Below are 25,538 nucleotides of genomic sequence, written 5' to 3'. Positions count from 1 at the left end.
TAATTAAGATACCACATTCCTTATTTCTAGATCAGTGGCCACTTCTTGGGAATTTGTTGCAAAGGGCTGTGTATTATTTTGTCTGGTGTAGAACTGTAAATGGGTACTTTGTTTTTAAGTACAGTAATGTCTTCATTGCTTTTTTTTTTTTTTGCTGTCTTGTAAAAATACAAGTAGCCAAAAAATTACTATGTCGTTGATGCTTGGATTTATTACTTTTTTAAAAGAGAGATTACTAGTGGCTGTCACCCTGATCGAAATCTTATGGAGCCTTCTGATTTATTTCTGAGAATCCAGCTTCATGCGTGTGTGCGTTTCTGGAGGCTGCATGCTCATGGCTTCGGCTCGTGAGTGCTTCTGAGGAGTAAACAAAGCCTGTGCTCCGTTTCTGCACCTCTGATCCCAGTAACCCCCAGGCTTGCATTAGGAGAAGGGGGTCAGCCCTGCTCTTTGTTGCCTAGCAGCATGCGGTTCCCAGCAGTGGTACATTCCACAGGTCCTGATGTCATGAGAGCTGTGTTTGGCACTGCACAGGACTGCCTAGCAGAAGGTGAGCCTGTCAGAATGTCTGAGTGCCATGCCATGACACTTGTGGGCCACTACATATTCAGCAATGGGCTCCTTTGGACTGTGTGGTTGGCTGGTAGGAGGAAGGCTGGGTGCACAGGCGTCTGTGAATTCCTTGTTAAAGAGAGATGGAAAGGTGTAGCATTCATGCTGCCCAAAGAGTGATAAGCCAGCGTGTTATTTGTCTGATGTGTGAAGTGTCCTGAGGCCCCAGTTCTAGGTGCCTTAGCATGCTTAAGCTTCAGACTGAGAGGCCTCCTCAGACATATGAATGGAAGGACTTTCAGAAATAATTCTCTTAAATATGGCCTTCTTAAGCTTTTGCAGTTAGACGGATTCCTGTCCACAGGGATAGTCATAAGAAGTGTACAGCTGACAGCCTCTAGCTACTTTGGCATTATTTCTCATACTTAGGGAGGCAAAATTTTTAATGGACTTTATTTATCTTTGATTCCTGTGTGACAGTCAAAACCGTAAGTGAATTGATGCTAGTCAAATCATAGAATGCAAAACTGAGTTGCCTTTTAGATTTGATATGGATCTCAGTAGGCATTGGTTGAAAGTGTTTGAAAAAGCTGCCAAGTGGAAATGGCAGTTATTGTGAGAACTGGGGGCATTTTGACATAGAAATGAGCTCGGAAAACTAATTGTGATTTTTGTATTTAGGGCTCAGCAATCATTTCGAGAAATGTTATGCAGCCTTCTTTTTTTAGCATGGCATGAATGACTAGAGCAACTGGAATCAAAGGGAGGGGAATCTTCCCTCCAGATTTGCAAATCGCTATTTTGCCTTCTAGATTTGCATTGTATTCAAAATATGCATGTACTCACATTGGGTGGGACTGTAAGAAGAAGGCATGTTATTGTAAATGAGCATTTGTTTGCTCTGAAAGACATGTTTACCCTGAGATTACTGTTGCACGTATGTCTCTTTTATGCAAATACGTTTTTGTAGCCTTACCTTCTTTTATAATAAGATGAAAATGGAATATTCCAGGGTAAGGCTCGGTTGTCTTGGTGAGGATGCACAGATGTGTGCATGTACTTAGGGGCTGTTGATCAACGGAAAGATCCAGACTTGGCTTTCATGGTGATTTTGGTATTGATGGTTATTGACAAGGGAAGAAGTAGTGTGAGAGTGCCTCTAGAGACCATTTGGGTTCTAGATGTGCCTGTTTTTCCCTAAACTCCTTACTCTGTTACTCGGATTTGAGTTAGTAAAATGTAAGCCTACCCCTGAGTAAGTCACCAGTTGTAATATTTGTCTTTCAGTTATAGAAGGGGAGCATTCATTCCGAGCACAGAATATAGAGAAAGCAAATCGGTTGGGTTACCCTGTGATTCTGAATGAGTTGAATTTATTCATGTTAGACAATGGATGAAAAGACAGTGTTTCTGTATCTGTCATATCAGATTTTGCAGAGTTTAATACATCATGTTTTTCATGTCTTATTGATACTTAAAATGAGAAATTAGTTTTAATGCTAACGAATGTCATAAGAATAATTACACAAAGATACGAGAAGAGACTTTGGTCCATTTTCTTCAAGACTTTAAGCGGAATATTGTTGATGGTTATTCTAATTATATTGGAAACTGTGGGCTGGCAAAATAAAGTACCCAAGCGAATATTTCTGTCTAGTGAAACTTCAACATCAGCTAGTTTTTAAGGCAACCAATTATTGTGCTGTGTCTCATAGTGTTTTCTGGGGAAACTATGGGACTTCAGAGAATATTTGCATAATCATACTAAGATATTATTTGTCGTGTACCCTTTCTTGATGACCAGTATACAATGATGTTTTCTGGAAGACATGGGACATGTGATGGCCTCATTGCTCTGATGCCATATGGCATGTGTGTTCTTGGATTTTTTAATTTTAGCAGTAATTTAATATTTGGATGTTGTGAGTTGCAGACGATGTATTGAGAGTCACTTGGTCATGACTTTTTAAGAATGTCAGAGATTCCTGGAGCCAGAAAACCCGAGAACTGGTCAAGTAAACCATTCCCAGCTTGGTTCCTTTACTCAGCAGTACCACCAGTCTGTCCACATGAGGAGCCTTCTAGAACAAGAAAACAGACATTCAAGCTGTAAAAACGACACAAGCAGGGTGACCATCCTATTTATTAATCGCATATCATCATTCTGTTGCCTAAAATTCTAACGGAGGGAGCTTGGTTTTAGTTTCCAGTGTCAGGGAAAGGAAAAGCGTGGAACTGCTGCCTGGTCCAGGAAAGTCTGTAAGGCAGTCAGAAGGTGGCTTCTGAACTATGGGCCAAGGTCTGAGTGCCCGGACATCGAGGAAGGCAGAAGAGTGCCCAGTGGCAAGTGTTTGCCTGGCTTTGGTCATCTACTGGCTTGAGGCAAGATGCTTGATCTGTCTGTGCTAGTGTAGAGTGGGCTTAGCATTATGCCCAGTTCACAGATTGTTTATCAAAGTGTAATGGACAGATATGTAAAAAGTGGTTAACATAGTTCCTAGCACATAATAATAAAATATAATTATTTGCTGCTGTCATCATCATCATCATTATTGTTAGCTCTCCTGAGGGATCTTTAATCAATTCCCTGTGTGATTCAGAAATGCAATTATGTTTCCCATCATTACTTTGCATTATATTTTTAAATGTTACCTCATTTAAAGCTCACATAAAAAGTGATCCTGGTTTCATTTTACTGTACTCTTTAAACCCCACAAAGGATTATTGGCATCTTTTAATAGGAAGAATTAAGAAAGCGCCTTTGCTGGCTTGAGCTAAGTTTGAAGTTGGGTAGTGAGTTGAATGCCCAATTAAAACTAGATTTCAAAGATCCTAATTGAATATTTATGTATCTTGGGGATTATTAGGGAGGAACTCACTTTTCTGAAGTGATTTCAAGACGACTCAGCGCTCTTCAGCTGTTGAGCACTGTCTAAGCACCTCAACAGGCCGTTTCAGTGAAGGGTGCTGGGGGTGGCTGGGGTGCTGGGGGTTCTCTGCACAGTGAGATCTCTAACCAGCAAAGCAAGTTTCACACGCAGATTGCTTTCCTAAGATGGTAAAAATTTGCTAGTAAAGTGTGTTCCTTGTCAATGATACATTGACTGAACATTTCGTAGATATATTTGTAAATTAACGTGTATGGTGGGAGGTACATTTCATGGCTGGCTGTCATTTCCGGCCAAGGCTCTCAGTAGGAAATTGGCACTTCAGCATCTGTCTTCTCCAGTACTTTCGTTAATCTTGCTTGGTATTGTAGAAGCTGACTTATTCTCCAAATATGAGGTAGCAGGCCATTATCATCAATCATGGACTCGTCTGTTCCCAGTTGGCTGTGGAAGTGGGAGGCATTTGCCTGCGATGCACAACTTTCTAGTTCTTTCATCTCTAAAGCAGAGATAATAAAAGCCACATTGCCCATTCCCCATGTAGGGAGATGAATTGGAATTAAAGTGTGTCTTAGGGGGCTTTTGGCCTAGCAAGTAATACGACAGCCAAGATGCCCAGCACCCATATTGGAGGTTCTTGGTTCAGTTTTCAGCACCAGCTGCTAAATCCAGCTTCTAGCTCACGCAGGTCCTGGCAGATAGCAATGATGCTGTTGTGATGGGGATCCTGTGGCTTACATGGGTAGGCAGGATGGATTTCCTGGCTCCCAGGTTGGGCTCCTCCTGAGGGTAATTGCTGGCATTTGGAGTATGAACTAGTGAGTAGGACTTGTGATAGTCTATGTCTTAAAAAGAAAAAAAGCAAAAATTATTTTCCAGATGTACATTCAATGCATGGGACCTGTTATTACCCATAGTATTAGTAGACATGTCCTGAGTATCCTTATCAAGAAAGCTCTGCTGAGTCAATGATCATTTCTCAACTGGAGAGGTCTTGATGAACTGTGAAAATCAGAAGTATTTATCAAGCAGTGGATCACATTTTTACGTGGATGTCCCAGCTTTTTGAGCTTCAAAACTGCATCAGAATTTTCCAGTAACCACATTTCATCAACACAGGTTTCCCAGATTTCAGGATTTTCAAACATTACAAAATCTGTAATGCTGGAGTTTAGGTCTTAATGAAATTGCAGCAAAATATAGATGGACTTTTAAAAATTCAGACCCCAGAATTGTTTTAAAGTAAATGTGCAATCCTCATATGTAAGTCCAAATCTCAGAACTGATATCTGTATTTCGGTGACAGCTGCCAACAAGAGAAGTTGCTAACACGTGTGCCTTTTGCCCACGAGCATCCAGCGTCTGTGTTAAGAAGAAAAGGGTTCACCATTGCAGGGAGTGAAAAAGGAATGAGAAAAGAAACTGCCCGTTGGACAATTGACTTGCGAAGTTGTCCCAGCCTTGAGTGATTAAAGTATGACTCAGGAGAAGGAAAGCCAAGTGGAAGCTGTTTGAAGGGCTTGTGTCGGTGTTTACGCACCCCGCGGAGGCAGAGTGTGTTACTATTCAGGACAGCCCCGTGGCTCCCAGTGGGCTGAGCCTGGAGCAAAGGGGAGCGACTCCAGCCCAGTTTGTGATGTTCTGCATGGGTGGCTAACCTGAATACTAAAATGCATTCCATTGACAGCTGACACTGTAAGAGGTTTTCAACAAGTCTCCTGTTTTGTTTTCATTTCCCCTCCTACCCTTTCCTTTCCTTTCCTCACAGCTCCTCCAAATCCGCGTTGGGTTAGAGGAAATGGTCCTGATGGAGGGCCATCTTTTTTGTCGACTTGCAGACTTTCTGCTTTATGTCAGCCCTAACGTTCAGTTGAAGTCCTTGAATGAGTTTTAATCAGATTATTAAGTGCAGATGACATTGGAGGCAGAGCTGAGGCAACTGTTTTCTTTCTAAAATAATATGTAGAAATGTGAATTTTAGGCATTTTCAGTTAACTTTCACCTTAGTTTTCGATGATGTTTATGCATGACAGTAGAATGTTTTTTGCATTCCGAAATGATGCATATTTCATGTTAGTTTCTCAGTTGTCGTTTGTGCTTAAATTCAACATAAAAGATTTAGTGGAATGGGTTTATTCATCATTTCTCTTCTAATTGCAGGAACACCTCCAGCTAGCTTTAGGCTAAAATGATTATTAAATTGGGAAGGTGGTATGTTTTTTTAGTTAAAGAATCTTAGGGGCAGGTGATGGTTTCTGAGGAAGTTTGTGTGAGTATTCCACCAGGCCTCTGGTTCAGTTGCCACCTTGCTGCTTCCTGCAATGACAGGAGTCAGGAAGGAGATCGCAGTTCCTCTGAGGACAGAGAGATGCTTTACCTTCCAATTGAAAGGCTTGGTGACGAGAGAGGAAGACAGCCTGATCCTATCTCAGTGCCTGCAACAGTGATTCTTTGTTAACTGAGACAAATCAGGGTTTAGGAAAATGGGTCTGGAAAAGCGTCAAGAACTGGGCAACAAGAGCCGTCTTGGGACATGGTTTCCCTGCTCATTGGACCCAGGAGGCCTGACAAAATCCTGCAAGTCTATGAGTCAAGTTTTCAGGCTCATTTCAGGAACACCCAAGTCATCAATGAAGCTGTTCCAGTTTGTCAAATGCGGCCCTTGTGTAGAGCCACCAGATAACTGTAACATGTCACTCCACACTGGACACAGGTTTGATGGCGCAGAGTGCTGGGTTCTTCCCAGTACATGCTTAAACATGGAGAGAATCATGATTATCTTACCAGCACAGATCGTCTTGACATGGAGTGCGTCTGGGTGAACTGAGTACCTGAGGAGTGCAATGCTCCGGTGCTACTGTCCTAGTCCAACTGGCCATAGGAAAATGGTGCTCACCGAAAAGGAACAGATTGTTTTTCAAACCTGAAGTTGAACTAGCAATGAAGAAAAAGTGATCCTAGAAGAAACTGAAGAAAATACAAAATTGCAGCATGAGAGAAAAAAAAAAACCAGCAGAGCATAAATGCAAATAGAAAGAAAAAATAGGTTTACAGATATGTCCATCATCCGTTTACAGCAATTCATATTAAATGCTCACTGGTGTACTCATGTCATGCTTCTGCTGGAAATACATGTTTATTCCAGTAAACCTTCTGTTTGGAGGCAGAATATTCAGAAGTGTATCAAATAGGGCATTTCAAATAATTTAATGTAATGAGTTCATATGGCATCCAGCAAAAATGTGTGTTCGCAGAGAAAGTGATGGTAATTGAGTGCAATATGAATTTCTAATAAAAATAAAGCCCAGAGGTTTAGTAATGTTGAATGTTGACACTTAATAGTACAGTTCTTTTTCATTCTTGAAAATGGGAAGTTACATTGATTGTCCATTGTTGTAAGTACTGACAACGCAAGTAGTGACATAACAAGATAATGTGTGAGAAGTTTTCATGATCAGGAGCAGCCTTAATGGGAACCCCCTATTACAACAATTTTCCTTGTTGCAAATCCTTAGGAAAGTGCACTAAACATTAGTATGCTGTCAACAATGGATTTTATCACTTGATGCTATTAGGCAAACTTTGCGAGCATTTCTTTCTTTGGAGCATTTGATTAAGTGTGTGATCTTATCTTGGTGAAATAGCCTGCTGCGCCACAGAAAGTAGTATTCTGAAATGAAATTTGCTTTGAGCTTCTGAGCAGACGTTTATTCAAGACCTTTCTTGAATAATAGGTGTTTGTGGGTTTGAAGAGATGTGTGTTTTCCTCCTTAAATTTAGCGGGTGTTGAGAGGGAGTAACAGTGGCAACCATGTAATGTTAATATGACAGGAGGCACTAGGTTTGTAAATGAGAAACATCCCCACGATGAATGAATAGTCTCGGTATGAAGTTCTCATGGTGCCCGGGTCAGAGGACAGTGTATACTTAGTTTTGGTAATGTACTTTGTTTTGATAATCTTGCCATGTTCCTTTCTTGCTATTGTCTCTTGACTTGGTAGATGTTACTCTGGAATACAGCTACTAACCTGATGTAACATTTATGTGTGCATGCTTTAAATTCTGATGAGGGGCCAGTAGTGGGTGAATTTTGGTTCCCATGTTCTCTTGCTAGTACAGCTTATTCTACATTCTGAGAGTCATATTTCACATAGTTGTAATGATTGTGGTACATGCTTTCATTGAACATTTGTGAAATCCAAGGGAGATGCAGGAGTTAGAGCAGAAGTCCTCTGTACATAGCAATGCAGTGGCATGCCACCGTGTTCCACAGATGATTTCACACCTACATCTTTATCTTGATCGTCTGTTGTCTGTATTTTGTATGTTTTAATGAACTTGATATTGAACTACACAGTTGGTATAATTCTCTTTGATTTGCTACCATGTTTAGCTTTTTGAAAGCATCATTTTTAATATAATACAGTATTTCCTAGTGTATATATACCATGTCATACTTGAATATTCTGTTATTCATGTGGGTTGTCTTTTCTTTTTTTCAAGAGTAAGTTTCATAATGAATACCAAAGTGCTGAAAGCTTAGCCAATTTTCTTGCTGTTTCTGTAGTATAGATTCCTTGAATACATTTACTAGAACAAAGAGTAAATAATTGCTGTTTGACTTTTCTGCTTGGTTATAGTGATCCAGACACATCAATGCCCTTTGCCTGATTGGTCCTCTGAGTTCTTTGGAAATTACTTCTTCTGAATTGTTAACTCTTAGATACTGTAGTTCACAGTTACTAAGTCTTGGTTATGTCAAATTTGTTAGTTACAGTCACTTTTCGGTAATTTGCAAGAGTCTCTGGCTGTGTGCTATACCCACCAGTGTGTAGATCTAGAGACAGTAGCACTCCAGAATGAAAACCTGTACATTTGAGGCTGCTGTCATTAGTCAGATGTGCTCTGATCTCAGATTTTAACATGATGTTGTCTCTGATCCACCTTCAGTGTCCATGGATATTCTGTTTCTTTTCTTTGTTCTCAGGGAACCTCTTTTCAGTTCATTCACCAATGTTAACTTAGCAAGAATCTCTATTATCACAACTTAAGAAGTAAGATACTTGATGGTTTGGGTTATTCTTCTAAAATTTTAGTTTGAAAAGCAAAATACAGGTAAACACATGAAAGTAAATCAGATTTGTCCTTGAAAGCAAACAGAAGTCAGTAATTAAGGAGTATCATACCTTTTGATGAGTAAACGCAAGTTTTGTTAAATGTTGGCTTAATTAGAGATCTTTCCCTAGGGAAAAAAGTCAGCCGTGGTACAGATGCATTTAGCTAAAACTCAAAAGGAAGACAGTACATGTATTCAGTAAAAATTTAAGTCATGTTTGCAGTAAGGCCAGCACCTCCTGTCTTTGATTTCATTAGTTCATTCTTGGGGCAGGGCGATGAAATGACATCTGGTGACATCTGCTTCCACTTGTCTGTTTTAGGTGCATTTCTAGCCGGCAGATTAGAAACCTGTTCTGTTTTGCCTGTGCTTTGCTTCAATCTGCAGCGGAATGTATTTATGAAACAGAGTTTAATGCTTGATAAACAAATGATTCCATAGCATCATGGATGTGCCTCATGAACCTAGCAGAAGCAGCTGAGCAGGAAAGCAGTTTTGGAAGTTACTGTTGCAGGAGAAATTTAAGTGTCACTGAAATTGCTGTCTGTGCGTATGTGGAACAAAGTGATAGGATTTTAAAGGTGCAGTCTTAGTTTCTCTAGCTTAGTAGTCTTAAAAAGAATTAAATTGTCATGAGTTGAAAAGATTTACCAAAAGTAACCTGGCAGATCTGTAGCATATGCTGCCTACCTTTAACTAATTTCTTCTCTTGTTCTTCAGAGTTCTCGTTTCTTATTTGAAGCACAAGGCTGGCACTATGTTGTCTCATATCAGTGGTATGATGTCTACGGGTTGCTTCACCTGTGAGTAAGTGTAGGGTGCAGGAACTAGGGGCTCCTTCTCCTTAAAACAACTGTGAGATAAAAGTGAAATAATAAAACCCTTTGGGGCTTTCAGCAAAAGCTTGACTCATAGGTAATTGATTTGGTACGACTATTCACATTTCTTCTTTCTCAATGTGATTGAAGCTTTTCATGAGAATGTTGGCGATCTCAGGCTCTCTGGATCTGAGACAGCTTTCTAGTGCCATTGTGAACTAGAGAATCCACAGGGATATCCAGGTAGAAGGTAACTCTTAAAGTGGAGAGACTGGGCCTGGCATGGTGACATAGTGGCTAAAATCCTCGCCTTGAGTGTGCTAGGATCCCATATGGGCGCTGGTTCTAATCCCAACCACACTGCTTTCCGTCCAGCTCTGCCTGTGGCCTGGGAAAGCAATCAAGGACAGCCTAAAGCCTTGGGATCCTGCACCCGTGTGGGAGACCTGAAGAAGCTCCTGGCGCCTGGCTTCAGAAAGACTCAGCTGCAGCCATTGTGGCCCGTCGGGGAGTGAATCAGTGGAGTGCGTATCTGACTTTCCAGTAATAAGAAAAAGTGTAGAGATGGAGGGAGGGTGGTTCATAATAAGATACTCATCTGCTGAGAGGATGGAGAGAAGCCCTGCTGTGAAACCCAGTCATGTAAGTAAGGAGGAATCCAGCACTGGTAGTGACTTTATAAGGGTCCGATATTTGGACTTCATCTTTGGAGTACGAGGACTCCATTAGAAGTCTGAAGTACAGCAGTTTATGAGGTCTGATTTTATTTGAAAGCCCCACGTTGACCACCCTGTGTCACTGGATGGGAGAGTAGGCATCATGAGGAGATGTGGAGAAATGCCTGAGAGCGGGTCTGGCCACTCTGCTACCCTTTTTTGGGTGAGTGGATCTTGCCTGTTTCTGAGCTCAGCTGTCTTTGTGTAGACTGGGCCCACATTAAACAATATTCCACGACGTTACTAATACATAGCTCTGATTTGGTAATGAAGACACAGAGCATCAAAGTGGGGTGGTAGCCGCTGGTTCAAAGGCCCCATCTGAGTGTTTACTGTTTTCTGCTGATCTAGTTGAGTAATACATGCTTGTGATTTCAGTGCTGTGTTCAATTGTCTAATCAGGCTTATTTTTATCTTGAAGTTAGAATTCCTTCTCTGGAGACTTGTTATAAGTAGAGTTTTCGATACAGATATGTTCATAGTTTCAATGGCAAATAGAAATTTTAATACCAGATGCTGTTACTACACTTAATTTAGACAAGAGTGTTCAAGCCATGCAGACCTTTTATTTTAATCAAAGTGATCTATGTATTAGTTCTAATTATTGAGCTTATTCAAGGAATTCTTGTTTTAACAATATCTAAAAACACAGTGTTGTATTTTCCTTTTTGAAATTACAGCGGTCTCAGATTCTAAGTTACAAGTGTGAAAAAGAAGGTTGACATTAATAACTTGCAAGGTATTTTGGCTTTTATGCCTTTCATTTGTGATTCAGGTATTTTATTTTTCCCTTGTGCTTTGCCCTCTAACTCTGCACTGCTGTTTGTTATGTCTCTCTTGTGGGATTTGTGACATCCTGCCAGGGTTTTTGATTATTTCTCTCCTTATTTTATAACTTTGGAAATAGAAAGTTGGTGAAGGCTGAGACTACTTTTAGTCTTTACACAAACTTAAGTCACTGATCATGTAAATGAGGTTGTGTTTTTAAAAGATGTGGGCTTAGTTGATCAGTACACCATATATGGTACATGAAATCTATCTTCTGTGATTCAGGATTTCCAGGGCAGGCTGTTGGCGTAGTGGTGAAGATGGCATTTGGAATGTGCGTGTTTGTATGGCAGTGCGTGGGTTAGAGCCTTTGTCCCAGCCTCCTGCCCACGTGTACCCTGGGAGGCAGCACCTGCGCCCCTGCCATGCTTGTGGAGACCTTTCCTAGGTTTTCCTGGCTCCTGTCTTCAGCCTGGCCCAACCCCACCTCTTGCAAGCATCTAAGGAGTGAGTTCTGTCTACCTTCCAAATAATAAACACTTCAAAATAATAAAAAAATGTACAGAACAGACTGTAGTAACGCGGTTGTGCCGTGAGATGTAGTGAAAGCCTGAGGGTCAAATCAGACCAAACTGGAGCATGAGACTGTCCGAGAACAACAGTGTGACTGTGGGACATCTTCCTAAGTGTGAATTTTCTTTGCCTTAAGACTATTTGTGTCCATTTCATAGGAATTTTGCGAGAATCAGTTCATGTAACATTTGCACTGATGTACTGTTTGTTCCTCTGGAAAAAGAAGCAATTTGTGTAGAAAAGGGAGCAGAACATGGTGGTCCAAATTATTTTCTTCCCCGTTGGTTCCCAATCTCTCTGCAAGACTGACGTTAGATTTTGTATCTGTTGCTGTCAGTCTTCATAGTCTTCCATTCGGAATCATTCTGTCATGCTATTTCATGCATACCGTACTATCTTTTTTTTTATCTCTGATTCTGAAAGGAATGATTATCAAGCAATTTGTGAGATACGAATGGAAGGCAGAATACTTACAGGCGTTGTCAGATAAGAGTGCCAGTAATGTCTTCATTACTTATTTCTAATCCCTGCATTCTTAATAAATATGGATGATAAAGACGGCTTATGTATCTGATATTTCAGAACACAGATCAGCTTCCTGTTCTCTGTATGTGCATTGCCTCTGAGGTCAATAATTTTTAGGACTTGCAGAAAATCACTTATTGTAAAAATGACAATGTAAGAAAATAGCACCACTGTTGCAAAGAAGTGCTATAATGGAGGACAGAGAAGGGGCTTAGAATCTTGTCTCTTCAATACATTGTTGGCATTGAATAGAATGCACTTTTATAACAATGAATGAAATGTTAGGAGCTAAAATTAGCAAATATTTGGCCAATCTTAGTTGTGATAGAAAAAATTTATGTGATTGATACGGTATCGGTCACCGAGATATTCTGAAAGCTGACAAGGTATTCTGAGAGCAGCACAGGTGTGTAGGAAGCGGGACCTTGTGTTTCCATCCTGTTCCCATTGGAAGCTTGCCCTGAAGATGCAAGTTCGTAGTGTAAATCAAAGGTGTTTCTTCTTGGAGAACTGCTATTTCAATATGAGATATTGTCTGTTTTCTAGTAACAGTATGTAAAAGAGACATTTTTAAATCTCTCGACAGCTGAAAGTACTTTTTGAGACTTCAAATTCCAAGTAACCAAACACCTGATTTTATTTGCAATCCTGGCTGCTTGAAAAGTGAGTGAGCAAATTTGCTGTTCTGAGTCCTTTAGAATTAGTACTTCTGCAATTAAATTCTTTATTAGTTTTTTTTTCTGAAAATTGTGCTATAAACTCCTGTGAAACAGTATAGCATATTTAAACATATTTAAAAGACTTACTTTGAATAATTCTGGGTGATTGTTATAGCAAAACCAGATATTGCTGAGTTCTTATTTAATTAAAGTCAAAAAAATATTCACAATACAGTTTTGCCTAGCTGTCAGCTTAGATAAATGAATCCATTTCAATCAGCATGCTGCTATTGAAACAAGGGGAAATATAATAACATTTTTAGCTGCATTTGTTGAAAATAAATATTAATCTTCTATGTGGTTAAAATCATGCTGTGCTGATTCCATCACAACCATAATGGAGAGATAAGGCTTCTGTAATTTTTAGATTTGGTAATTTCTTCTTTTTTTCTTCTAGAGGCAATAAGTTAGAGTTTACTTTTCATTTAGACTGACTTAATCTGGCCTTGTTTTGAAGCTGTTTTTTCAGATACTCTTGGATAGTTGAGTCTACTGACATGAACATGTGATCGCATCAGGATTGTCTTTGGCCCAAGCAGAAACCTCTCTCCTTCCTTTTCTTTGACAATTCATTGGAGGAGTTTAAATATTACTGTTTCACTCATTGCTGCTTTTTCTTTCTATGCCAGTGGTTAAATTAAAATGCTTCTCTGGCTATGCTGACCTCTCTGAAAATGTTGCATAAAATAAAACACGAAAGAAAGCAAAACCCAGAGTAATAAAGCGAAATAAGACACAAGGCCCCAGAAAATGTTAATTTCAAGCTCCATTGGAAATGCCAGTGAGAAGAATGGCAGGGACTCCGGATAGGTACAGGAGACCAAATGTGTAAGAAATGAGAGTGTGAGTACTGGCCTTGTTACTGTACATTTCAGAAGGGTAGGAAAGAGAATTAACTCCTGGCAGACAGCATCAGCAGCGCCACGTTTCCATTATGAAGGATTAGAATATATTTTTATAATTTATCTTGGAGGCCTCTCACTCATGTTGCTATATGGAAGGGTTAAGTATAACAGGCCTGATAGGATGGTGGTCATTACTGTTGTTTGTCACGTATGTGGAAAATTTGTAGGAAAAATTATTAACATAGAAGAAATGTGTTAATCTTTTCTGTGCCATCATAATTACTACCTCTGACTGACACATTTAGGTGACATACGTGTTTGTCCAGCTTGTTTATCAAGGGTTTGCATTATATGAAGATGGAAAGCACAATGTTCTGCCACCTCCAAGAATAGTTCCTAAGAATGCGTTTCCAGATGTTATGGAAAGTCAGATTATCTTTTTGATGTCAGTTTCATTCATATCCTCTTCAGAAACAAAATTTGCAAATGCTCATCCTAACCGGTAGGTAGACTATTGGTTGGAAGCCCTTCACAAAGCCCTCTTTGGAGCAGTGCTGAAAGCCAGGGAGGACGGTGATGGGAGAGGTGTGCCTTCATTATTTTCACTTGCTTCTAGTTCAGCAATTTGAGAAAAGAGGAATAAGCAGATGGAATGAGCTTTGTGCAGTCACACATGCAGTCTGCACTCTGAAGAGAGAAAAGAGAGTGATGTACAGTTCTCCTTCTGTGAGAGTCTCGTCGCCCTCCTGGCCTTGCTGGATTGATACGTGAGAGCCAAAACAGCTTCAGTCTCTCCTGAGACCCAGTGGGTCTAGAACCTGACTGGTGAGTGGCTGGGTTGGTCAGATGCCTCCGATTGTGTTGAAGATTGGTGTGTCAACATCATGGGTGTTTTCTGGCCCACACACTATGGGGTAACAGCCCATGTTTTGGTGTCGAGGGTGTGGGACTAAGTATTTGTGACTTGATATTTGTGTGTCTTGAGTTCCACTGGGAAGTTTCTGTCTACTTCCCTTTGTTTGTGAAACACTGTAAAAGTGACAATGAGCCATTAGATTCCAAGAGTAAAATTCTAACAGCCTCTAGACTTTAAATGAAATGAATGTTAGTGGAAATATCTGATAAAATACTCAGAAACTGAATTCACAAAGTCCCAGCTAAATGTCTTCGTATTTTTTAACCTGTTACTTTAGATTTTTTAAAATAAATTGTTTAATAAGACAGTGCCTTTTCTAGTCTAGGCTTATTAAATAAAAATTGTCTTAAGACCAGAGAAGAAGTGTGTGCCTAGGGAATGGTGGTGGTCTAAGTGGAGGCTTAGCCGTTCCTGCGTGATACTTCGTGGTGCAGAAGTGAATGCACAGGTGTTTGCTGCAGGGCTCCTGGGTCCTGACTCTATCACTGCCCTCTTGATTCTTTGAGCTCAGCCTCACAGGAATTCCAGGCAGGAAACTTGAGTCAGCAGTCATGAACTCAAGTCCTGCAAGCCCTGTCCCAGTGTCCTAACATGGGAAGCATCCTGCATGTGAAAGCTGGGATGTTCTGTGGTTAACCATGCCTGCTGCATCTGCTGAACTGATGCCAGTCGGCCATATCTGCACGAACCTTCAAGCTTTATTGGAGCCTTGGGCGAGGGCCAAGCACCCAGCTCTGCTGCTTGTTGGACTGTCCTCCAGTCTCCTTTCTGGTTTCTAAGACTCTGCTTTACACTTAATCTATTAGACCCAGAAGAGGCTGGCAGCTTTCTGTTGCCACCTTAGGGTTGACTCACCCCGGGAATGTAGTACGCTGCCCGTTGGCTGGCCCAGTGCAGCACCCCAGGCAGTATCGAGAGTGGAGTTCCTACAGTACTGTGCACCTGCCATCTCCTTGCGGGGGAGGGGGACCTGGGAGTTCTTTGGTTGCCAAACAACCCTCCCTTCTGGAGTTAATTGCACTTCAAAAGGCTTCTTGAACCTAGATGTTCGGGAAACGTTCAATTTTGGGTAGCTGGGGCGTCTATATATGGCCTTCTGAATTCTCTGTCTTCCTCTCCTGTCCTGATGAATATACATACAGTGCTTTCACTTTGCAGTAATATGAGACACATCAAAATGTGTGGGAAAAGAAAAGCTAATGCATGACTTCCAAGTGCAGCATGTCTTGCAAGTCATTCTGTAAACTGTAAGAATCACTCCCAGAACCGTGGGCAAGATTTATCTGTGTGGGTGATTACCAATACCACTTAAAAGTGTTCACTTGAGTGAAATAGAGGTTCACCTGATTGAACAGGCCTCTGTGGAGTAGGCACCTTTAGTTTTGCTGTTGCAGTGGCACCCAATTGCTTTACTATGTAAGAGCTTCCTTTATTCATGAGGAACCAAGATGCTTTCAACAGTGAAACTGTCTCTCCTCCCCCCGACCCCCCCTGGCCTAACCACTGCTCTTCAATTTCTTTGGATTTAATTCCATGTTTGTTTTCTTTCCTGGCCCGTGACCAGAGTTACAATTCAGTCAATATTTCCCTTCTTTGCCTGAATGTCTTTTCCATCACTGCCGTACCTTATTGTTCTCTGATTTCTTTAGCTAAAAGCTGTCAAGTTCTCATTTTTTCTGTAACATCTGTCAAGTGCTCTCTACTCCAAATCCTGTTTCCCTATGAATTTCATCGAGCACAAGATGACTCATTGTGGGAGATGTGTGACTCACTTTTGCCAAGCTTTAGACTTAGATCTCTATTGTTTCTTTTCAGTTCAAACAGTGCTATAAATATAAGCATTTCTGAACCCATTTATAATTATCTCGCCTCCAAGTAGGCATTAACACCACTCTTCCTCCTAGCAGGATGAGGGGTCTTTCAGAATCTATAATTATCCAATTGGCTAAATTTAATGAATAATTTTGAGAAAAACACCCTGTGGGTTTATTTTAGCATACTATTTTTATTAGGTATGTAATTCCCATGATTTGTAACAGTAAATAAATCATTTCCTCATGAAAGGGTGGGGAGTAAATATTTGTTCTTTTTTGAAATATCCCACTGGTTTCTACAGTGTCGGAAGTCTCTTCAACTTTTTGACATTGGTAAAATACACAAAGTGTTTTTGGGGTGAATAATCTCTAAATCCTGAAGTAGGAAATGTTTCTGTGCCATTGTCTGGAGAAGGAGGTGAAAGTTCGGTTTTTTAGGTCTTCTCAGTGGCTGGAGAAGGAAGTGAAAGTTCGGTTTTTTAGTTCTAGAGCAGGTGCTTGGCCAATCTCTTGAGGAGTAACTTGCTGGGAGTGTAGCATTAAGTTGTGATTTCTCCACCCTCTGGAGGTGATTTGGTGTTAGTTGGAAAAACAAAACAAAGGGAAATAAAACCAAAACAATTAGAAAATGGATTCTTTACAAAATTCATTTCTTTGCTGCTCTGTTTGGGAGAAATAAGGGTATTTGAAAATGGCACCTCATTGTGTTGTTAGCTGAAATATTTTAAGTCCCATGAAGGAAAAATGGAAATGATATTCTAATGCAAGATCTTATTTGCTCTTTATATTTTTGGAATGAGAGCCGTTTATAACTATTTTAACCTGTGTTTTTGGAGGTAAGTCTTGGTGATCTTTTTAAGCTTCTTTTTTTGGTGCTAACCATGAGCTATCAACAGGTACTTCATATTGCCTGTTGCGTGGAGGAAGGATTACAGGTTGCTGGGCCTTCCCCAGACTGCCTGGGGAAGATGACTTGGGGCAGTCTGGTCTTCTTCTGGCACCTCATTTGCTCACAAGATGTTTATTTTTATCTTTCAGAGTTATGTTACCATCCTTCTGGGAAGAATGATATGTTTTTAAAAATTCTTTGATTGAGCTGAGCCCTGGAGTTTCTTATCTAATAAGATACAGTGTTTTCCTTCTCAATTCAGATGTGTGAAGAGACTTTCATTTTTCAGTCATGGATCTATCTTTGTAAAACAATTCTTTTGTGAGAAATCAAAGAGTAATAATGCTTAATTTTTAACCACAATCTCTAGGCCATGTGATATGCTGATATTCTAGAGAGTTTTGGATGTTTAAAGCGGTCAGTGTTTCATGTTCTGTAACTTTTGGGCTGCTCAGCTAGCAGCTCTAAAAATTTTGTTTAAAGAACTGTGGATTTGTTTAAGCTCTATATTTTGGGTGCATTATTGACTTGGAGAAAAGATGTGTGGAGATGGTGAAGGATTTCCATCTGCCCGGTAATCACCTGTTCCGATGTTATTTTCTTCACTTGGTCCACTTATCAAACCGTGGAACTTGACATCAGTACATTCCTGTTGACTGCGTAGAAGATACGGCTTTAATATAGTACAACTTTTAACATGGAGAGTGGAGTAGTGTGTAGCCAAAGCCATATATGCTGACAGTTGATTGTATTCATTATTTCTCAAAATTAGTGATATTGAAGGAGCGTGATACCAGATACTTGGAGAGTGGTGTGTTCTGTTTTGTCTTATTCTGAAGTTCATTCTTGAATGTTGAAATTTGGGCAAAGGAATCTCATCACTATTTTAAGTAACCATTAACTGTCACTGTTTTTAACATATTATTTATATTGCAGTTTTTTTCAATGGTTAGCAAAATTTATTGTGAATATTAGATGATACAGGACTCTAATTCATCAATATATCTATTATCTACTTTATCTATATCAGCTATTCAGCAAGTTTGAACACTTAATAATGATCAAAAGCATTCACAATACCCTCAGCAAACTAATTTTATAGGTTTTATTCCAATGGCAATAGAATTTCTTTTTTTTTTATTATTACATTACATTATTGCAGTTTTGGGGATCTTTTCTGTGGTTGTGTAATATGGGACCAAGCGACCTCTTCTAGTTTGTTGTTTGGATCTAAAAGATGGCAGGTCAAGTCACCCATCATTGTCACCAGTCACAGTTTGTGTAAGTACATTTCAAGAATTCCATGGGAAAAAAAAGTTAAAGACAAGCTTATTTTGATATGAACATTTCTGGAATCCAAGCAGTATTTTTTAAGTGCATATTTTTCCATGCATGTTTTTAAGAATCCTTGTGTACACAACTTTCACATCTTTTGCAGCAAAACAAACATATTTTAATTCCATCTGTCCATGACATGTTTGAAGTACTATGATACAGGAGAGCCTCGGAAGTGGCAAAATGTTAATATTCTAGGTTAAGCAGGACTGAAGTGAACTTTAAGAAAAGCAAACTTTCAGCCTCTGGTATGATGACTCAATGGCTAAATCCTCACCTTGTGAGTGCTGGGATCTCATATGGGTGGTGGTTCATGTCCCAGTTGCTCCTCTTCCCAACCAGCTCCCTGCTTGTGGCCTGGGAAAGCAGCAGATGATGGCTAAAAGCCTTGGGCCACTACACCCGTGTGGGAGAGCTGGAAGAAGTTCCTGGCTCCTGGCTTCGGATTGGCTCAGCTCTGGCCATTGTAGCCATTTGGGAAGTAAACCAGTGGATGGAAGATCTTTCTTTGTGTCTCTCCTTCTCTCTGTAATCTGATCTTCCTTTCCAATTCAATAAATACATCTTTTAAAAAGAATAGCAAGCCTTGACGAATGACTATTTTGATTATTTGTGAAAGACCATCCTTAGTCTTTACCTGTTAACAGCATACCATGAAGAAATTTGTCATTCATATGAGCTTGGGCTGTGGCATAAATTAAGTCTGTCTTCGTTTGACAACAAGCAGCAGTTTTGTTAGCAGCAACAAGATGGGTGGCTTGTTGAGGGCAGGTTCATTTCTCATTTATCTTGGCGTGCTTCACCTGGGAGGGTGTGTGACACATGTACCCCTAAAACAGCTGGTGGCTTTTTGGAGGGGAGGCAGTGAGGTGGAGGAAAAGCAAGGGCCTTAGGGGCAAGTTTAGTTCATGTATCTGGGGCCTGATGATCTTAAACTTTAATTTTCACTATGAGAGATTATTAAGGATACATTAGTGGATATACCCTACTCAAACTCTTGTGACTTTATTTTGGCATGCATTCTTATTGTAATATTACCTTATTTATTTTAAAGATTATTTATTTAGAATTATAGAGAGAAAGGGATAAACAGCAAGTCTGCATCTTCTGGTTCACTCTGCAGGTTGCTGCAATAGCCAGCACTGGGACACACTTAAACCAGGAACCAGCAACTGCATCTGGGCCTCCCATGTGCGTGCAGAAGCCCAAGCATTTAGGTCATCTTCTATTGCTTTTCCCAGGCCACTAACAGGCAGCTGAGTTAGAAATGCAGTAGCCAGGACATGAGCTAGCCCTGGTATGGAATGCTGGTGTTGCAGACAGTGACTTCACTTGATGTGCCACAATTCCAACGCCAATGTTACTTTTGTTAAGCCTGTAGAGAGAGGAGGAGACAGAGATAGCACACTTTTGTGCCCTGGTTCATTTCCCAAATGCCCCGCAATGGCCAGGCCTGTAGCCGGGAGCTGGCGCCTTAACATTCGGTTTTCCTTACAGTTGTCGGGATCCCAGTGACGGACACATTGACAACCACCTCCTGGAATTCATGATTACAGGAGGCTGAAATAGAATTCCGGTTGTCGAAAGTGGGACCTGGTGGGCCTAACCACTAGGCCACATGATCACTCAGTCTTTTCATTTTAGAAATTCACAAGATGTATCAATGTTCTTTGGAAATGAATTTAGAAATTGTCATAACATGACAATTTTGTTAAAATATGAGTAAGAATGGGGGTGTCATCGGGCAAATGTAGCCATGTAGGCAAGGACTGAAAAGAACTAGAGTGGTGGAGTAAGTTAGGAGCATCAGAACCAAGAAGGAAGGAAGGTATAAAATGAGGATGAGATCAATATATATATGCCACTTGTAAGCATCGGAGTTTTAATTTTCCTAGGCTCTTAGAATGTTGTTAAATTCAATCAAGTGAAGGTTCAGATGAGAATAATGCATAGAAACAAGCCTAAAGAGACGGAAGCAAATAGAGCTTTATTTTTCATCTGGCAATAGTAATCCCAGAGATGAGTTGCCACAGAAGTGCAGTCAACCTCCCTTTACTCTTGGTTAACTTCATCATGTTAGTCTTGTATCGAAGGCACCCCTTCTGGAAGCAGCACAGGTGCGTCCTTTCCAACATGTCACATCCCAGGGACTTGGATCAGGAGGCAAAGTTGATGGAAGGACAGGCCAACTCGTCTAGAAAACACTTAGCTTGTGTATCTTCCATCAGCCCTGGTTACAGGACCACTCCTAGTTCCTACAGTGTCTAGGGAAACAAGTAATTTTTAAAGAAGCAGATGGGTTCCCTGGACACAATTAAGATGTGTTACTTAGGAAAGTGGGTTTTGAGGTTCAGGGCTGGTCCTCCTGCTCAGCACAGAGAGTCACACCTGCAGGTGTGCCACAGTTCTACTATTATTACGGTTCCTCTGCTCTACTTTGGGTTCTTTGGATCATCAAGATGAGTTTCTGTCATGCTGCAGCCTTTCCCTATGTGGGTGGCTGGTCTCCCTGCAGGGTCTGTTCCAGGGCCACAGAAGCCATAGGTTGCACCAAAGCCCGAGTATGAGTATATGATTATATGATGTTTTTGCCTATACATTCCATCTTTGATACAGTTTAATTTATAAATCAGACTCAATCAGACATTAACAACAACTAATAACAAGATCACTAGAGAGCATACTAGAATAAAAGTTTCAGGACTATGAACTCTTAAAATGTATGCTACTGTCATCATCCTTTTGCAGATGCTACATTGGTTGGCTATATCAACAAAACTGGGGAAGACGAGCCTGCTATATTTCCTTGTTTGTTGTATGGAGTTGTTTGGGTTATTAAATTATAAGGAGAGGTTTTTTTTCTACCCAGTTTGATTGCTTTCATCCTTAGGTGTTTCCTTGTACGTGTGTGTGTGTGTGTGTGGTGGGGGTGTTATGCTTCCTAAAAATACAGTTTGTTATTTATGACAAAACAGTCATCACATTTGAGATTTAGGGTTGTATAACATCATTTAACAACATATCTACTGTGAAATGCTAATGAGATCTTGAGGCTTCTCAAACTAGTAAGTCATTTCCTAAAACATTAAGTCTTAGAAGAGTACAGCTCTCCTGGGGAGAAGTGCCATTAGAAGTTAGGCTTGGGCAGTGCCCAGTCAGGCCGAGTTGTGTCCAGTGTAGGTGTCCAGGTTCAGCAGGTGTTCATTGTCAGACAAGTAAACAGAGGCAGAAGTCCACTTGCTGTGAAGATTGGTAGACAGAAATCCATGAGGATGTGGCCCCAGTAGCACAGACAGCCTGACGGTGGCCTGCCAGGTGTCAGCCGGTGGTACTAAAGCTGAGTCCCCAAGACTGATGGGAGTGCCCTTGAGCTGCAGTTACGCTTCCCGTGTTCACTAGCAGCTGGGCAGGACAGAGGCTGAGGCTGGAGAACATCCTGATGACGGGCGAGGCCACAGCTGCCTACTGAGTCACACCGGGAAGTGAGGATGGTTGTGGGAGATGAGTGGGGAAAGGAAAGTGTCCTCGTGGCGCTGTGTCTTCTCTGTCATCCTTCTTTGGGAACCCCCTATTTCATGTCTTTCATTCCCTCCCTGCTGCTCTTGCCTGGTCTATTTCAGCTTACTCTTTGGGGCTCAGATCTGTGTAAATCTTCCTTCAGTTCATTTCCTTGCCAAATGCGCTGAAGTTGCCCCAGCGCCTTGGACTGGTCGGGGCTTTTTGCAACTGTATCTGATTGCTTTGTTTCCCACAAAGGTTAATATGTGTGGGTATTGTATCAGTGGTAAAGCATCCTCTGGGTCAGACTTACTGCTTGACGCAGGATACATTTGAAATAGTCATAATAAAATGTGTCTTTCAGAGGTCTGCCCTGCAAATGATGCTACCTTGGGAGGAGTACATTTGAAAATATAATGCTGAGAAGGTAGTTATGATTCCATATTATTACAGTTGCATAACATGACTGCAAGTTGCAAAAAATGTTACAAAGGAAGCACTTATGGAGGAAGCACTCATCCAGAGGTAACATAAAATTCTAAGGATTTGACCATGCAGTTAACCTCTCACAGCCCATATCCTGTCTTTTTTTATTCTAACCTGGAAACAGTGGAGAGTGTTGATATTTTCCTTCTAGGATTGTTGTCAGAATGAAGTGTGTCGATACTTAGGATTTAGAGACTGAGGGTTCTATTTGTTACCAAGTGATCAGAGTGTACTACACGTTGCACTGTAATGTGCAATGGATTCTTTTTTCCTTATTTATTATATTACTATACTCAAGGTATCCACGCCAAAGAGATGGAAAGTCTGTTCCGGAGCCAGCTTACTTTAGTTTGAATTTCCAACTCTATAGTTACCAGCAGTGTCACTTGGGAAAAGCAGGTGCTACCCCAAAGCAAAATCAGGGGCACCCGCTGTATTATCATCACTGGTCTGTGTTCAGTTGCATGAAACATGTTTAGAACAGTTCTTGCACTTTAAGACACTTGCTAAATAGGTAAAGATGCTAGACATTCATGGAAGTGTGCGCTCAGCTTTTCTCAGGAGACCAGGCCTGTGAAACTGCCCTGGGAACCTTCACTTATCCACGTGGCTTCAGCTTCAGTGTTTGCTCGTCGCTCTGTCTGCTTGAAGATGGATTGTGAAGATAGCTCACTGGCTGTGTAACACAGTTCACTTGTAGAGTTATGTGATGGGATGTGTATACAGACTTTTACAACAGATTTTTATTTTCTGTAACTACTGCTAAAATTAATCATTAAGAAATCATTAGTATATCCTATCACGTTAGTGAAAATGAAAAATGGGATAATAAAAATGTATGATTTTGTCTTGAGTTACTAAACTTCGGGTTAAGTCCTTCTACATAGATTGTTTCATTTGGAACCATGCCACCTGCTTAGGCATTTGAGGGATTGAAGATCAGGTGTGTAAAATTCTTGTAGTCTTTTTCCTGTTACATTTCATGTTTCATTGTCTTATGATCTTGTGCTTCTACTGTGTTCTTCTAAGGTCTTGGGCTGTCCTACTTTTCTGCCAGATACTACGTATATTTTTCTGCTTGCATTAACACACTAATACAGAAAAAAAAAATAAGTACTATTAAAACAGAAACACAGCATGATATGGGATGTGAAAAGTTGGAGAAATGAAAGTAAGGGTGCCTTTGTCTAGACGGCTAGGGTAGGCTTACCTGACAGGATGACATGGGAACAAAGAATTGAAGGATGGCAGAATATGCAAGGAAACTATCCAAACACATACCAGCGTGGCTAGAATTTTAATTATAAATAAGGAGAGTGATTTGTGTGTGTGTGTGTGTATCTTCCAGGAGTATTTAGAGGAGTGGGAATACCAAATATTAAAGTTGGTAAGTTGGGTAAGAGTCCAGTTGTGGGAGCTGGTTCTCTAGAAGGAGTTTGGGCTCGCGTATAGCCAGTGGCTGTAGGTTTTGGACAGGAACCTGGGATCCTAGCAGGGGGTTCACTTGAATGACTCTTAGAAACATGTTAGGACCTAACTAGGCTGTAGTCATGATTGGGTGTGTGATGTGCTCATGAGTGAAATTCTAAATAAATAGACTATTGGTTTATGACCTAAGGACACAGACAGCAAAAGGGAAGTGTTGCAGGTGAATTTGGAAGTGAAGCAGAAAGAAGTGTTTTAGTAGTTCCTGTTCAGTCGTAATGAAGAGTGATTACAGAGGTTACTGACTGAATCAGGGACAAGAACAGAGAGCAGCTGTCTGTGGTTTCCCCATTGTGAGGAAAGAGAAAGAGCAGGTTTTATCACTGAAGAACTGCAGACTTGGGATTGTGAAGGTTGGCTTTTGCTTGCTGTCTTGCTCACTTGACAGTTTGCGTGTGATTTTGTCTGAAAATGTAAGCCAAGAGGAGTTAAACAGAACAAGGGCATGGGGGAGGCCAAGGGGCCGCTTCGCTTTGACCTTGTGCACATGGAAATGGTACATACCACCTTGTGACTGAGAAATAAGGAAGAAAGAGTGCTGCTGTTTCTCTGGGAGAAAGTTTAGTGACCCACAGGCAGTATGCGTTAGAGGTTCAGCCTCTCAATCCACATTCCAGAAATTATGCCTTGTTCAGCTGGAACTTGTACTCAGTGGATATAAATTAAATAACAGTATTCAGCTTGACTATGGCTTAGCGTCTGTTTATGCTAATTAAAGACATGCAGAACTACTTGATTTCTTTTCTTTTTTCCTTTCGTTTCTTCTTCTTCTTCTTCTTCTTCTTCTTCTTCTTCTTTTTTTTTTTTTGTAGTGCAAACCTACAATTAGACCTCTTTTAAAAATAACTTCCCTTCTAGCCAGAACATTAGCTTGTGGACTAAACTCCTGCTTCCAGAATTGAGAAAGAAGAGAAATAAGAGTTCATTCACAGCAAGAGGGATGGGTGGGCACTGTGTGAGTGTGTGAAGTCATCTGAAAGCAGGTACTCCCCGGCCAGGAAGTGCTAATCTAGGACTGTGTTGGAGGATTCACATCTGACTGAATAATGGTGAATGTGCAGAACATCTGTTCTGCTTCTCTTGGGCAAGTCCCAGTGTTGAGGTAACTTGAGTATCTGGGGAAGCCGTTGAGGACTGAGTCACTTGAATGGCTGCTGCTCTGGATCCTTGCTTGTTGGGCTTCCATGAAGTCAGCCTTTAGGGAGACCGGGGACTGGAGGACCGTGCCCACTGCTGTCTTGATCCCCTAGAAGGTCATCTCTCTTTGTAAATTAGTAATGACCCTTTCTTTTTACATCTGCCATTCTCAGAGCTTCAGTACAGGGAGTTTGCTCTTGGGAGGTGTTTTTTCCCTTGGATGTGCATCCTTCCTCGGTGCTTCCCAGCCTGTGGGAGTGAATCCTTCTCTCTGGAATGTCGCCAGTGGTAAGACAGACACCTGGAGCTGAGCACATGAGCCAGTTTCCTACTCTGTGTATCACACAGATGAAAAAAAAACACGTATACTGTGCTCTTCATAACTTTTCCTGTTTATTCTTTGACATTAAATGGGTATAGTCTATTCCTATGTATTTTATTCTAATAAGACTTTTAAA

The 25,538-nt window shown here is 40.7% G+C and overlaps 1 protein-coding gene and 1 long non-coding RNA gene across 5 annotated transcripts in view; one reads left to right on the top strand and one right to left on the bottom strand.

Annotated features, from left to right (window-relative positions):
- The window catches only part of ADGRL3 (adhesion G protein-coupled receptor L3), a 780,978-nt gene that overhangs the window by 2,706 nt on the left and 752,734 nt on the right, over positions 1-25,538 (top strand). The window lies entirely within an intron of this gene.
- On the bottom strand, positions 3,549-6,314 carry LOC131480842 (uncharacterized). Its single transcript, XR_009245861.1, has 3 exons — positions 6,225-6,314; positions 4,179-4,285; positions 3,549-3,907 (listed from the first exon to the last, which is right to left on the bottom strand). It is a non-coding gene; the product is annotated as an uncharacterized LOC131480842 (long non-coding RNA).

Source organism: Ochotona princeps, chromosome 7 (assembly GCF_030435755.1).
Source record: "Ochotona princeps isolate mOchPri1 chromosome 7, mOchPri1.hap1, whole genome shotgun sequence".
Lineage (NCBI taxonomy): Eukaryota > Metazoa > Chordata > Mammalia > Lagomorpha > Ochotonidae > Ochotona > Ochotona princeps.
This window is presented reverse-complemented; position numbering and strand designations above follow the sequence as displayed.